Source organism: Vicugna pacos, chromosome 1, assembly GCF_048564905.1.
Source record: "Vicugna pacos chromosome 1, VicPac4, whole genome shotgun sequence".
Taxonomy (NCBI): domain Eukaryota; kingdom Metazoa; phylum Chordata; class Mammalia; order Artiodactyla; family Camelidae; genus Vicugna; species Vicugna pacos.
The window spans coordinates 118,940,965-118,954,154 of NC_132987.1; positions in this window are offsets into that span (position 1 = coordinate 118,940,965).

Consider the following 13,190-nt stretch of genomic DNA (forward strand, 5'->3'; position numbering starts at 1 on the left):
GCTCAGTCGACACTCTCCCTTCCTTTCCTCCCTCACAGACACCCACCTTGGACTCTGACCACCCCCTGGCTGGCTCTGCCCTCTCCCCTCTTCCACCCTGCCCCGGGCGGGGCCAGTGAGGGCACCTCCCCTGACATCTGGCTGGTTCCTGGGCCACAGAGACTGCGTGAGTTTTGGCTGACATTGTTCCCAAATGGGCAGCTACCCCAGCTGGTGACTTGGAAGGTTCAGCTTTGATTGTAATTTCTATGTCACACAGTATAGCCAGAAAGAAACAAAAGCCTCCTTTATTAATGAGACCCAAAAGACAAACTTCCTCCTGAGCTAAATGAGTACTGATTCATGGACACAAGACAGGCATCACTTACAACAGTAAAATGTCACTGTGCGAACACCAGGAAGCTGAACAAATACACTGGGGATAAAAATTAATTCCACACATTGACAACGTAGGCCGTATCGAAGGAACAGGAGAGCAAAGCATTCTGACGTGCGAGGATGCTCGTGAGACACTGTGAAGCGACAATAAAGGCAGGTTACAAACAGTGTGTACACCAGGGTCCCTTCCAGGATGGAAAGATCAACCCCACATCCTTAGCAGAGCATCTGAGTGGCAGAAAGCAATGTTGAGGGGAGAGGGGACAGCTCAGTGGTAGAGCACGTGCTTCGCATGCACGAGGTCCTGCGTTCAATCCCAAGTACCTCCATTAAAGTAATTAATTAATTAATTAATAATTACCTCGCCAAAAAATTAAAAAGGAAAAGAGGGAAAAAATTTTTAAAAGAAAGCAATGTTGATGTTTTACCTTTTTTTTTCCTACAATGAACAAACATTAATACTTTCATAACCAAATAGCTCTCTTTAAAGTTAAAGGGAAAAAAAAGAAAACTTTTATTCATCTCTCTGACCACCGGGTCCCCCAGGGACCTCTCAGTGGAGGTTAAGAAACCCAGCATCAGTCAAAAGACCAGCCATACCGGAAGGGTCTGAGAGCCAAGCACAGCCTTTGAGAGGAAACCAAAGCAAAGCCAAGCCCAGGACCAGACTTTTCATCTGCTCCCCGGGCGCCTGGCCCCCACACTGACCGAGTCTCTGACCCTTCCCACTGCAGGGCCTCTGCCATCCTGGCCTGGAAGGTAGCGCCATCCCACCAACTTGGTGCCGATTCCCCATGAAACATGGGGTCAAGTTCAGCTGGAGCACCCACAGAGTTTCCGTGAGAAGAGTGGAGCGTTGGGTGCTGAGGACAAAAGAAAGGAAAAAGGCCCCTGAAAAGGAAAAGGAGGTGCCTACTGTGCGTGGCCGTGTCGAGGGGCCTCTGGACCCCTTCTCAGAAGAATGTTCTCAAATACGTGAAATAAAACACAGACGGCCACAAAGGAAGCCGGTGATGCTGAAACTTACAGCATGAGCCAAACAGTTCCGATGTTTCTGGTGTAAAGCAGATGTGCCCGCCGAACTTATCAGTCAGCAAGAGCTAGCAGTGAGTCTCACCGCCGGACGTCTGGAAGGAGTGAGGGGTGAACCCTATCCCTGCATCTCTGCAGCAACTGTCACGTGATGGGAAGTTACCTGGGGCGCTGGCCCCGCCGTACACGGAAATGCCAAATTAAATCCAAGGCTGGAGGTGGAGGAAATGCGGGTGCAGCTTGTTCCCAAGCAAGTCCGGGACCCTTGAATTCGACCTGTGGTTGAGAAGTGCTCGCCTAGGAGTAGGGCGAGGAGCCCATGGGCTTCCTGGCCACCTCTTCTGCCTTCCCGCCATGCACTTTGCCTCACGTCTCCTCCACCAGCCTGGCCGGACATTCATGTGCTCGTGGGCCCAGGCTGAGCCCTGCATGTAACCGTGAGACCATGATGATGTCTGGGCATTGGCCCCATGCGACAGTGTCTTTTGCAAAGTTTCCCACTGTCTGCGCCCCCACAACCAACTACAACCTTCAGTGAGATGGAGCAGCCGACAGGTGCAGCCGCACGGGCTTCCACCCAGCTCACCTGCCACCGCGACAGCAGATGGAGTGCCCTTTCCCAGCAACCCTGAGAAAAAGCTCGAGTTAGTTACCAAGGGGGGAAGAAAAGATACCTCTCCTTGTCCCCATCTCGTCCCCCATATGTCGTAACCCATGTGTAGAAACTGGCCAGCGTACACTCAGGAAGTCCTGTTTCCCCAGATGAGGCGGGGACCTGTCCAGGTGAGAAGCCCTATGGAAAGGGCGACCCATTTTGGAAGGAGCTGAGAGCCACAGGCTGCCTGTCTTGAATTAAACCGACTAAGCAAAGCCACAGCATCATCCGAAGTCACCGACAAGGCGCACGGCGCTTAGTGGGCCTTCCTCAGCTCCTTCTTAAAGTCAGTGGCCCGTGGGCAGTTTTCCAACCAGGGGCCATGGCTTTTGGATGGAGAATCAGCTTGGCAGGGGATCATCTTCAAACACAAAGACCCAGGAAGCCCTGCGCCCACGGAGCCCAGGATGACGCCTCACTTCCTCGGGCCATTATTAAAAAGCGTTCTCAGCATCTGTGCTGAGCACTGTTCTTATTTTAGAAGACTGGGTAACTGAAGGCACAAGTCATAGTTCTATAAGCAGTTTTGGGGTTTTTTTTTTTTTCTTGAATGAAATTGTTTTGCTCGTCTGTTTGACTTCCTCTTTCGGGATACCAAGGAACACAAGTTCCCCTTTTCCGGGTATTCGAAGTACGTCAGTTCTAGTCTGAGTAAATGAACAGCGAAGAATAAGAGGCTGGCTTCATTGTTTGCCACGTCGCATCCGCTATGAGATTTGGGAAACTCTGACTTGTCATTGTTTTGTTTTCTTTTCCAAAGTGTCCCAGAATGTGAGTGGGTCTCTAAAGGGATGTTTGCACTTGGCGATGCATGGCTTCGATGGCAGGGTCAAGGTCCAGGGAGGTGGCCACCCACCAAGCCCCACGGCTCCACGGCCACCATGTTAGACTGAGCAGCGGGCTCTGAAAGAGCTCTGCTCAGCGGTGACCCTCTGTGCCTTCTCTGCCTCTTTGGGACTTCGAACCTTCTGAAAGCTTTGGGTGTGAATAATGAATTGTGCACGTGAAGAGGATGTCTTCTGATCTATTCGTTCATATAACATCTCAACAAGATTCAAAATTAGAGTAGCAAAAACATATTTACCCTCCAAAAATGCCATGTCATCCAATGCAAACGGTAACACAGATTTCTCCCCTGGCCCAGGACAGGGGGACAGAGCGTGGTGAGGGCTGGAAACACAGGCCCGGAGTGATGGCAGATGAGAACGTAATGTCACAGAGAACTTCACTTGGTGGGATACATAAACTGCTACCTACTGGGGTGTGGATGCACCGTTTCACACAGACCCACAAAACAGCCCTCCTGATGGGGTCCTCCTGGTGTCAGCGACCTTCCTTTTGAAGACTGAGGCCAAATTCTAATTCTCCTTCACCGAGTCCTCGTAAGCTTCAAAGTCATTGCATTTTTAAACTAAGTTTCCCCAGCCCGCCCTCCCTGCTGGCAGGGGCTGTTGTGTGATCACCCCTGCATTCCTCCCATGTCCCCTCTTCTTCTTCGTCCCAGCACTGGGAGCTTCCCACGAGGGCCACCAGGGCTGCTCTGGCAGAGGTTCTACTGTGGCTTTTCTTTCTTGGCACCTATCTCTGTATAAACCAGTAGTGTAGGAACTCAGGGCCCGGGGGTCCCTTGTGCCGGGCGGCTGAGTGAGACGCAGGAATGCGCAAGTGTCATAAGGAGGAACGAGCCTGACTCCATATGAGGTCTGTTCCTTCGGCTCCAACCCCGGGCTCGGTCTCCTGTGCTGGGTCCTGCTGGTGCTGCACCTTTTGTGACAGAACGTGGCCTAGAGCCTGAAATCTGCAGGAGAGCCGTCCTCAAGGCTCCGCCCTTATGGGTAGAACACTTTCCCATTTGTACAGAGATAAAAAGTTGCAGAACAGAGAACAGCATTTATCTTGTTGGGGATTTACAGGGACATCGTGACCTGACCCACATGGACAGCTGCATGAACAAAGGATTCTGACACCAAGAAGTTTGCAACAACCAAACATACCCCTCCCCTTTTCTAGGATAAAAGAGGCCTGAATTCTGACTTGGGGAAGATGGTTCTCCAGGACATCAGTACCCTATCCTCTCGGTCTGCGGGCTTTTCAAGTAAAGTCATTATTCTTTGCCCCAACATCTCATCTCCTGATTTATTGGCCTGTCGTGTGGCGAGCAGAATGAGTTTGGACTTGGTAACAAGTGGACAAGGGTGAAGAGTGAAGTCTTGAAAGACACAGCAGACGGGGCAGGCCTGGCTCTGCGCCTTCCTGCATGACCATGGGTGAGCCCTCTTTTTTCTCAGATTAAGGGAGGTAACTCATATAAGGCCCTGACGGCTCTTTCCAGGCCGAGTCAGGACTCGGTAACGGCGAGGTGTGCCTAGCACTGACGATTAACAGCAGCCAGCCCAAGGCAGGGCTGCAGGAGGGCCTCCAGGCCTGGTCGCTGCGGGGGGCCCAAATCACCCCCACCAGACAGGTGAGTCTGTGGTTGGAGGGCCCTGCTCTCCCAGCAGAGCTGCCCTCAGCTCTTACTGGCCAGGCCTGCGGGTCCTGTAGTTTGAGCTGGCTGCAGAGACGTAACCGCAGGCCTGGGGTGCCAGAGAAGTCACCGTCCTTTCCAAGCAGTGGAGCCACATACGCATGCCCTCGAGAATGCTAGCTCCTTCAGAATCTTACTCTGCGCAGCGGCTGCCAACAAAAGCGGGTCCCGCCGCATGACAGTATGAATTTCAGAAGTGAAACTGGGGAGCGGGGGAGCTGGCTGAGTGCACAGGACCACCAGCCAGGGAACAGCAGCGGATAAAGTGAGAGTTTCCAGAGACGCGCAGTGAAAAGTGGCCACGGGGAAACTGTGACACCGACTATTAAACTGCAAGGGATTTGAAGCCCAGATAAACACCACGAGCTAAAATCAGCCGAGGAAAGTGTGATTCGCTCGGTGGAAATAGGCGCCTTCCCATTAATGCTTATAAACAGGACTTTTAATAATTTCTCCCAAAGGAAGGCCCTGGAGAGCTAATTCTTCAGTGTGGTCACAGACGAGGTGACGCTCGCTTTCAAGTGACTGACTTGAAGTCTTTGGGCTCGCATCCAGGCTCCCAGTAGGGGGTCCAGCATGGCCCAGCAGCAAAGCCCACCCATGTTTAATTCGGTTGAAAATAGAAACATCTGGGGGGAAAAGTTAAAACAATACACATATATTTGTATACATTTATGTACATGTTTATACGTATATATGTGTGCATTTATAATATATTTTATGTATTTAGTTTATATATACACATTCTTTTTTTAATCACAGTGTATCTTTCCTGTTATATGGAGCAAACTACTGTTGGAGATTTAAGTGGCCAAACGGAAGGGAGGCGAGCATGGAAGGAATTCCTGCAGAAGCGTTCTGCTCTGTGAGAATGGGACACACCGAGGGAATGGGCTCGGGGGGAAAGGGAAACACACCGAAGTAGAGTAAAGGGGAGGAGGCACCACGTCCCACCACCCGAGCCGCTACTCACGTTTCTTCTGCTTCCTTCCAGACTTTATCCCAATGAATGTATTTATTTCAAATGCTATATACACATTTCCACTTAATATTATATTACATTATCTTCCATATTATTGCCTGCCCATGGCAACCAACATCTTTTTTATGGCTGTGTAACATTTCATCAAGAGGTACTCTAACATACATGGATCCATGTCCCCACTTTCAAATATTGTTTTGAATTCTCTTCTAATAATCATCACATAGCCACGAAAATCTCTGAGAAAAAAAAATCTAGATGCTTCTCAAGCCTGGAAGCTTGTCTTATTTGTCTTCATATTCTCATCAGTATTTGGGGAAAGTGAAGGGAAAGAAATACACAAATAAAGGGATGGATGGATGGATAAATGGATATATGGATGGATGTTTTGATGGATGGATGGATGGATGAATGGATTGATGGCTTTAATCTTGGTCTCCTTTTGACTCAGAATTCTCGAACAAAACATCATGTCTCCAGCCAGGATGTGGGTCACCTGCTATTTCTGACATGACAGCTGAACCTCCTAGATATTTCTTTCTGGGCACAGTCTTCACATACTCTTTTTCGAAGGTGAACTCTCTTTTAGTTCGTTGAAAATCTGGAGGAGGATCCCAACATATAATCCATGTGTCCCTCCCACTGACATGTATTAAACACCTGTTGTTTGTACTTGTTTGCACCAAGTACAAAGAGGTGAAGGTGAGACTAAAATCACGCTGGTCTTTGGATGGCTCGGCATCACCCGGACACCAGGGAGAGCCAGGCTGGCTCAGAGAACTGAGCTGCGGTTTCCACACAGAGGGTCACAGAACTGACCTTTGGACTGTGCCTGAGGAACAAGGATGGCACAGCTGGGCGTGGAGGCTAGGAGAGCATTCTAGACGATGAAAAGCTAGCTGCAGAGACCAGGAGCATCCAGAACACACCAGGCATCCAGTTAGGCAGAGCACCAGAAACGTGGGGGGTGGAGGTCACACAGGGGAGGCCAATAAATTGGGGCAGATCACGGGGGCTGCACAGGACAGGCAGTGGGAGCCCGGAAGCCCTGGAGCATGCGTACCTACCACGGGGCTGCTCCCACCCTCCCCACAGAGGTCCTGGGCCATGAAAGGGATCCTTAAAAGTCTGGTCAAGACTTGGGCCCTGAAGTGACCACGCCCCAAAACACAAAGAAACCACACTGTCGCGGGTCAGTTGGGCCAGTCTTTGGAGCAGTGAGGAGAGAGAGGACCCACCTCCCTAACCTGCCGCCATCACGGTAAACATCAAGGCGGCTGGAGTGTGTCCCGATTTCAGCGTCTCTCTGCCCCTGCCTCCCACCCCGTGGCCCTCCTGCCTTGTGACGCCCAGGCCTGTCCCAACTCCCAGGGCCCCTCTGTGTTTTCTCTGCCTGGATCATTCAACTCAAAAGTTCCCCAGGTCAGTGCGTCTCTCCACGAGGCCAGGAGCCCCGGTGCCTTGGAAAGCCAAACGTGCTTCTTCAGAAAATAACCTTTGGCAAGAAACAATGTGCTCCTTTTCCTGTGGTTTTAAGATATTAAGGAAGTGAGAAAAACGGTCGAGCAAGGAAGCGGAAGTAAACTCTGCAGGGACTCCAACAAGACTCATAAGGCTCTGATTTTAAGCAATAAACATGAATATGCTGTTTTCCTTTCTCGCCAAAGTGGCCTGGGCCGGCCTGTGGGCTGGACACCCTCCAGTCCAGTAAGACATGCCATGTCCCACGATGGTGTGCCAGTCCACCTGGGACCCATGTCACAAAGTCACGAAACACTCATTCCAAAAGCAAAAGTACCCTCTTATTCTGCCAGCCCGTCAACTTCCGAGTAAGAAAGTGTCAAACATGCAAAAATTGTTGGCGTGATTTCTCGAACAGTCCACTGCAGGTCATTGTCAGCATTTCAAAGTGCTGACGAAAGAGTCTTCTTCATTTAAAGACAAAACAAAAGCCAAGCCTGCCTTCCCCCATCGTTGTGCCCTCCTTGGCAGGGCCCCCGTCCTTTTAATAAGGTTTCCTGCAATTACACGGTCCCATTTGCATCTGGTTTCCATCAGAAGCAGAAGTGTCAGCTCTCTTGCACCGGGGCCAGCTGGTCATTACGCCTGGGAGCAGAGCTGTCAGTGACACCCGGCCATCTCTCCCCGTAATTACAGTGTCCGTGCTAACAGCTCAGGGAACGGCCCCCGCATGACTGGAGTGGAAGTCTAATAGAGAGCTGTCTGGAGGTCTTCCCCATTCACCTAAGCTGGGGCTCAGGAATTAAAGTGTCTCTGACATTACGCTGCCATCAGATTTCCTGCACATCTATTTGCAAAGTGAAAATGATCCTCGGTACCAAACCTGTCTCCGTCTGAAACCTGCAAGGAAGATCAAAAGAGGCAGAGTGACAGCCTGGGGCTTCAGTTCAACTGCGTGGCTGCAGAGAGCTTCGTAGGGAGAGGCAGAGAGGGGCCAGCACGCAGCAGAGCGCGGCCTCTAATTTTCAGATCACAATTTGGCGTGCAGATGCTAGAAAGTGCTGTTCTAGAGCCGTGTGAGCACGTCCCCGCGTTACTGCTCCCAGGGTAGGTCTCAGAACTCTGGGAACTCCTCCTACACGGGGGGCGCCGGGGTCGTGATCGGGGGCCAGCACGGTACACGTCAGTCCCAAATTGGCCTTGGGTTTTCCGGCAGCAAGCCCTGCTTAATTATTCGCAGTGTAAACTGACGCAGCACAACAATAGTGTCAGTGACCCCTAGGAAGAGGACAGGGTCAGAAGTCACCCCGAGAGGAAATGTGCCCTCAGAACCCGAGGCCCCCGTCGCCGACTCCGGGAAACTCACATCTAACAGCTCCGTTATTAGTGCCGTGAACCCTGAGCGCAGCCCAAGCTCCGAACTGATCCAACGACACCAGCAAACACTTGGAGTCATTTACTCCTCGGTTACCCAAGGGCAGCCACAAAAGACGGAGAGAGAAGGAAGCCCGTTGCAGGACCTTGGTGGGCCTTTACGGCCATATTTACTCTGTTGGTGTGGTTACCACTTTGCCCCCAAAGGCAATCACTATGGCAACAGATGGTTTTGCCTTTAGCTGTTCAATAAATAAAAGGGGTTTGTTAAAAAAAGATTTTTTTAATCTCTTTAAATCTCTTTCAAGCTTCATCTCAATTATCTCAGAGAAAAGGCTCAGCTGCATTAATAGGGTCTTTTGAAAAAGATTAATTGGCTGTTGTAAAGTCTCCAAGTCAGACTTAAAAATCACAAAACACGTCATCCCCGCTGCAGCCAATGTCGGCTTTCTAAAATGCAGCCTGGCTTCCCCAGAAGGCGCTGAGAATTTTGTTTCACTGTTTCACCTTTATCGGGGGGGGGGGGGGGGGGGGGGGAGCAACAGTCTACTGCCGCCTGTGAAGAACCATTTTCCTTGGCAACCTGGGGAGCGACCCCGCCCGATAAAGTGGTCACCCCCCCCCCGCAGGAAGCGTGCCCTAATGACTTCATCAGGGTGCTGCTGTGCCAGAGGACTGAGGACTATCCCACATGCCTGCAGCACCAGCAAGTGCCGAGCCTTTGCTCACTGATTCTCTCATTCATTCGTGCACCCAGTGATGTTTATTGAGGCTAATTCTGGGCCAGGCACTGTTCCAAGTGCTAAGTGTATTCAATGCAGGAGTGAACAAGACAGGGTCCTGCCCTCATAGGGCTGCCATTCTAGTGACAGGGACCAAATAACACACAAATACACACCGCATGTAGTAACACATCGGGAGGTGAAGAGAAATAACATCATGGAAGTAAACGGAGAACTGTGGGGCCAAGGGATTCCTAGGGAATCAAAGAAAGCTTCTCTTAGGAGGCGATGTTTGAGCAAAGACCTGACTGAGGTGAGGGGAGGAACCAAGCAAACATCTGGGGAAAACTTCCTAGGGAGAGGGAACAGAAGTCCTGACGTGGGAACAAGCCTGCTGTGTTCAAGGAACCGCAAATCAAGAAGGCTGGGGTGACTTCACACCTGTTGGAATGGCTGTCATCAAAAAGACAAAAGAGGACAAGGGCTAGTGAGGATGTGGAGCAGGGGGGAAGTTTGTGACTATTGGTGGGACTACAAATTGGTACAGCCACTGTGGAGCACAGGATGGATGTTTCTCAAAAACTCAAAAATAGAACTACCATATAATCTAGCAACTCCACTCCTGGGAATTTATTCAAAGGAAATTAAATCACTATCTCAGAAAGATATCTGCATCCAGTGTTCAGTGCAGCAGTATTTATAGTAGCCAAGATATGGAAACATCCTGAGTGTCCACTGATGGATGAGTGGATAAAATGTGATTTTAGATAGATAGAGAGAGAGAAAGAGAGAGATACAGGTATATAATGGAATATTATTCAGCCATAAAAAAGAAGGAACTCTTGCCATTTGTGACATCATGGATGGGCGGTCCTTGAGGGCATTAATGTTAAATGAAATAATTCAGACAGAGAGACAAATACTGTATGATCTCACTTATACACAGAATCTAAAAAAAACTCATAGATAGAATAGATTGGTGGTTGCCAGCGGTACAGGGTGGGTGAAATGGGCAAAGGGGGTCAAAAGGCACAAATTTCCAGTTATAAGGTAAATAAGTCCTGGGGGTGTAACGTACAGCATGGTGACCATAGTTATCAATACTGTCTTGTATATTTGAAAGTTTCTAAGAAAGTAAATCTTAAAAGTTACCATCCCAAGGAAAAGAAACGTTTAACTATGTGAGGTGATGGATGTTAACTAAACTTATTGTGGGGACCACTTAGCAATATGTACGTACAGCAGATTATTACATTGTACACCTTGGACTAATATAATGCTGTATGTCAATTATAGCCCAATAAAACTGGGCGATAAACAGCTGGTGTGGCATAAACAAGGTGGAGGGTGGTAAGAGATGAAGTTGAACAGATCATGTAGTCACTGTGGTAGGGAATTCAGATTTGATTCTTTTGAGGTTTCCTTTTGTCCTTGGCAGCCAGCTGTTTTACTGTGATGCGCTTAGATGCAGCTTTCTTCATATTTATCTTGCTTAGGGCTCACAGTCCTTCTGGAATATGTGGTTTGATATCTGTTTTAGAATTTCTTCTGTCATTCTCTCTTCCAATATTACTTCCACCTCATTTTCTCCCTTCTGTCCTTCTGGGGCTTTGGATATGTGCCCACTAGACCTTTCTCTGCATCCTAATGTCTCTGGCTCTTTCCTGCTTCTTCCCTCTGAGCTTCCTTCTAGATAATTCTCTTGTTTCAGTTCACTAATTTTCTCCTCAGCTGCATCTAATCTGGGTATGAACCCTTAGGACCTTAACTTTTACTGTATTTTTCATTTCCAAGATTTTCTTCTGATTCTCCTTTATAGTTTCCAGTCCTCTACCCAAATCCTCAATTTGTATTTATTTCCATGACTATGTTAAGCATAGTTACTTTTTTGTTTGGTTGGGGGGGTGCTTTTTTTTATTGAAGTCTAGTCAGTTTATAATATGTCAGTTTCTGGTGTACAGCATGATGTTTCAGTCATACATGTACAGACATATATTTGTTTTCATATCCTTTTTCATTATAGGTTACTACAAGATATTAAATATAGTTCCTTGTGCTGTACAGAAGAAACTTGTTATTTATCTATTTTATATATAGTAGTTTTATCTGCAAATCATGAAGTTTAAATCCACTATTTTGGATTCCCTGTTGATATGTTCTCCTTACCTCTTTATTCTCTCTCTCTCTTTTTAATATCATCGTTTTGTCTCTTTATGCACAGGTAGTTTTGATGGAATGCCAGACACTGTGTATGAAAAACATAGAGATCTCGGGGGGCACTTCCTTGGTCCAGAGGGAGACTGCATCTCCTAACGGGAGACAGCTGTGAGCACCAGCAGTGCCTGATCTCCTTCGTCCAATCTGGGACAGAAACAATGCAAAGCTGGACTTCATTCCTTGAAGGAATTTCTGTCACCCCCTTACTCCTAGACTATAGTCCTGTGCAGCTTTCCCAAACCAAATATCCTGGGGGCTGGGGGGTGTCCAGGGCCTCCAGCTCCTTGCAGGCCCTGAACCCCAATGTTTGTTCTTCTCTCTACATTGTCTATCAACAGCTCTGTTGGCTTCTTACCCTCTCAGTTTCTTTCTCCTTCTGGAAAAATGACACCCGGGGGAAAATGATCACAAATGCTGGCTCACCTTTCTGTATTTTATTCCTCTCCCAGATCTTGGCCTGAAAATTCTTCACTGTTCTGTTAACTCGCAATGCCTTCAAATACTTTTCCTATTGTCTTCATCTCTAGCTGTTCTCAGCGGAGCTGGGTTTCATTCTGTGTGTGTGAGAGATGGCACGTCAAAGTAGCCCCAGTTCTCCACTCCTCCCTCCACATACATAGACGCACACACACGTTATTTATAAATGATAATCATGTTCTGTGTAGTGACATATTAGGTACATTCAAAAATGGACAATGTGCACATTATTAAATAGACAGAAGGAAAGGAAATGAGAAAATATGAATGAAAGATTGAATGGCTTCCTGTCCTCCCAACTCTGGAGACTGTTGGTCTAGGAATATTTGAGGAATAGGGTGCTAACTACTGTAGGGCAGCTGGGCCGGGGTGGAGGTGGTGAGAAGAGGTTGGATTCATCACGTGTTTTGAAGGTAGAGTTGAAAATCTGCTGATGAATTGGATGCAGAGTAAAAGAAAGGAGGGAGGTCACAAACAAGTCCTGTTTTGGTCCAAGCAGCTGGATGAGTGCAGGTGCTGTCAACTGAGAAGGGAGGACCAGGCATGGGGGAAGGGGGATGAAGAGTCTACTGTGCACAGTGGGTTTTAGCTTTTCCCCCAAAGAATCCCTGCATCTGAAGCTGAACTCAAGAAAGTTGATTTAAATCCCAACTTCTCCAAAATCCCTCCTTGGGCTCCTCCCACCACTTCCAAACTCTGCTCTCTACAGCTCGGGACCTCTGGGCCAACATTTCTCAATCTGGGTTCTTCAAAATGGCAGTTCTACAGCAAGTTCATACCTATTCTGTGCTGAAGGAGGAGGCCGAGGAGGAGGAGGAAGGTTCTCATGACCAAGTTGGGAAATGCTGCTCCAACTAAACAGCAGGAAAGTGTTGCCAAGGTCATGTCACTGCAGGACTGCTCAGAGCCTTTGTGATGCTCACGTGCACCACGACTCTCTAAGAAGGACACACAGAGCCTATGGTGGTTCCCAGACTTACCTTTCTGCATGCCTGCTGACCGCCCACGAAGAAATTTTGCTCTACTAAGCAATTTAAGAGAAACTGCTCTCAACTAGGGGGTCAGCAACCGCAGGCCTCAAGTCAAACCCAGCCCGCCACTCGTCTCTGCACAGCCAGCAAGCTTAGGCGTTATCTTTTTAAAGAAATGGGGAAAAACCCAAAGAAACATGATATTTCATGACAGGTTGAAAGTATATGAAATTCAAATTACAGCATCCATAATAAAGATTCGCTGAAGCACACGCCCACTCGCTCATGTGCTGTCTGGGGCAGCTTTCCTGCAACAACAGCAGGACTGGGGATCTGAGGCCGAGACGGTGTGGCCCATGCTCACCATCCAGCCCTTTACAGAGGAAGTTTTCCA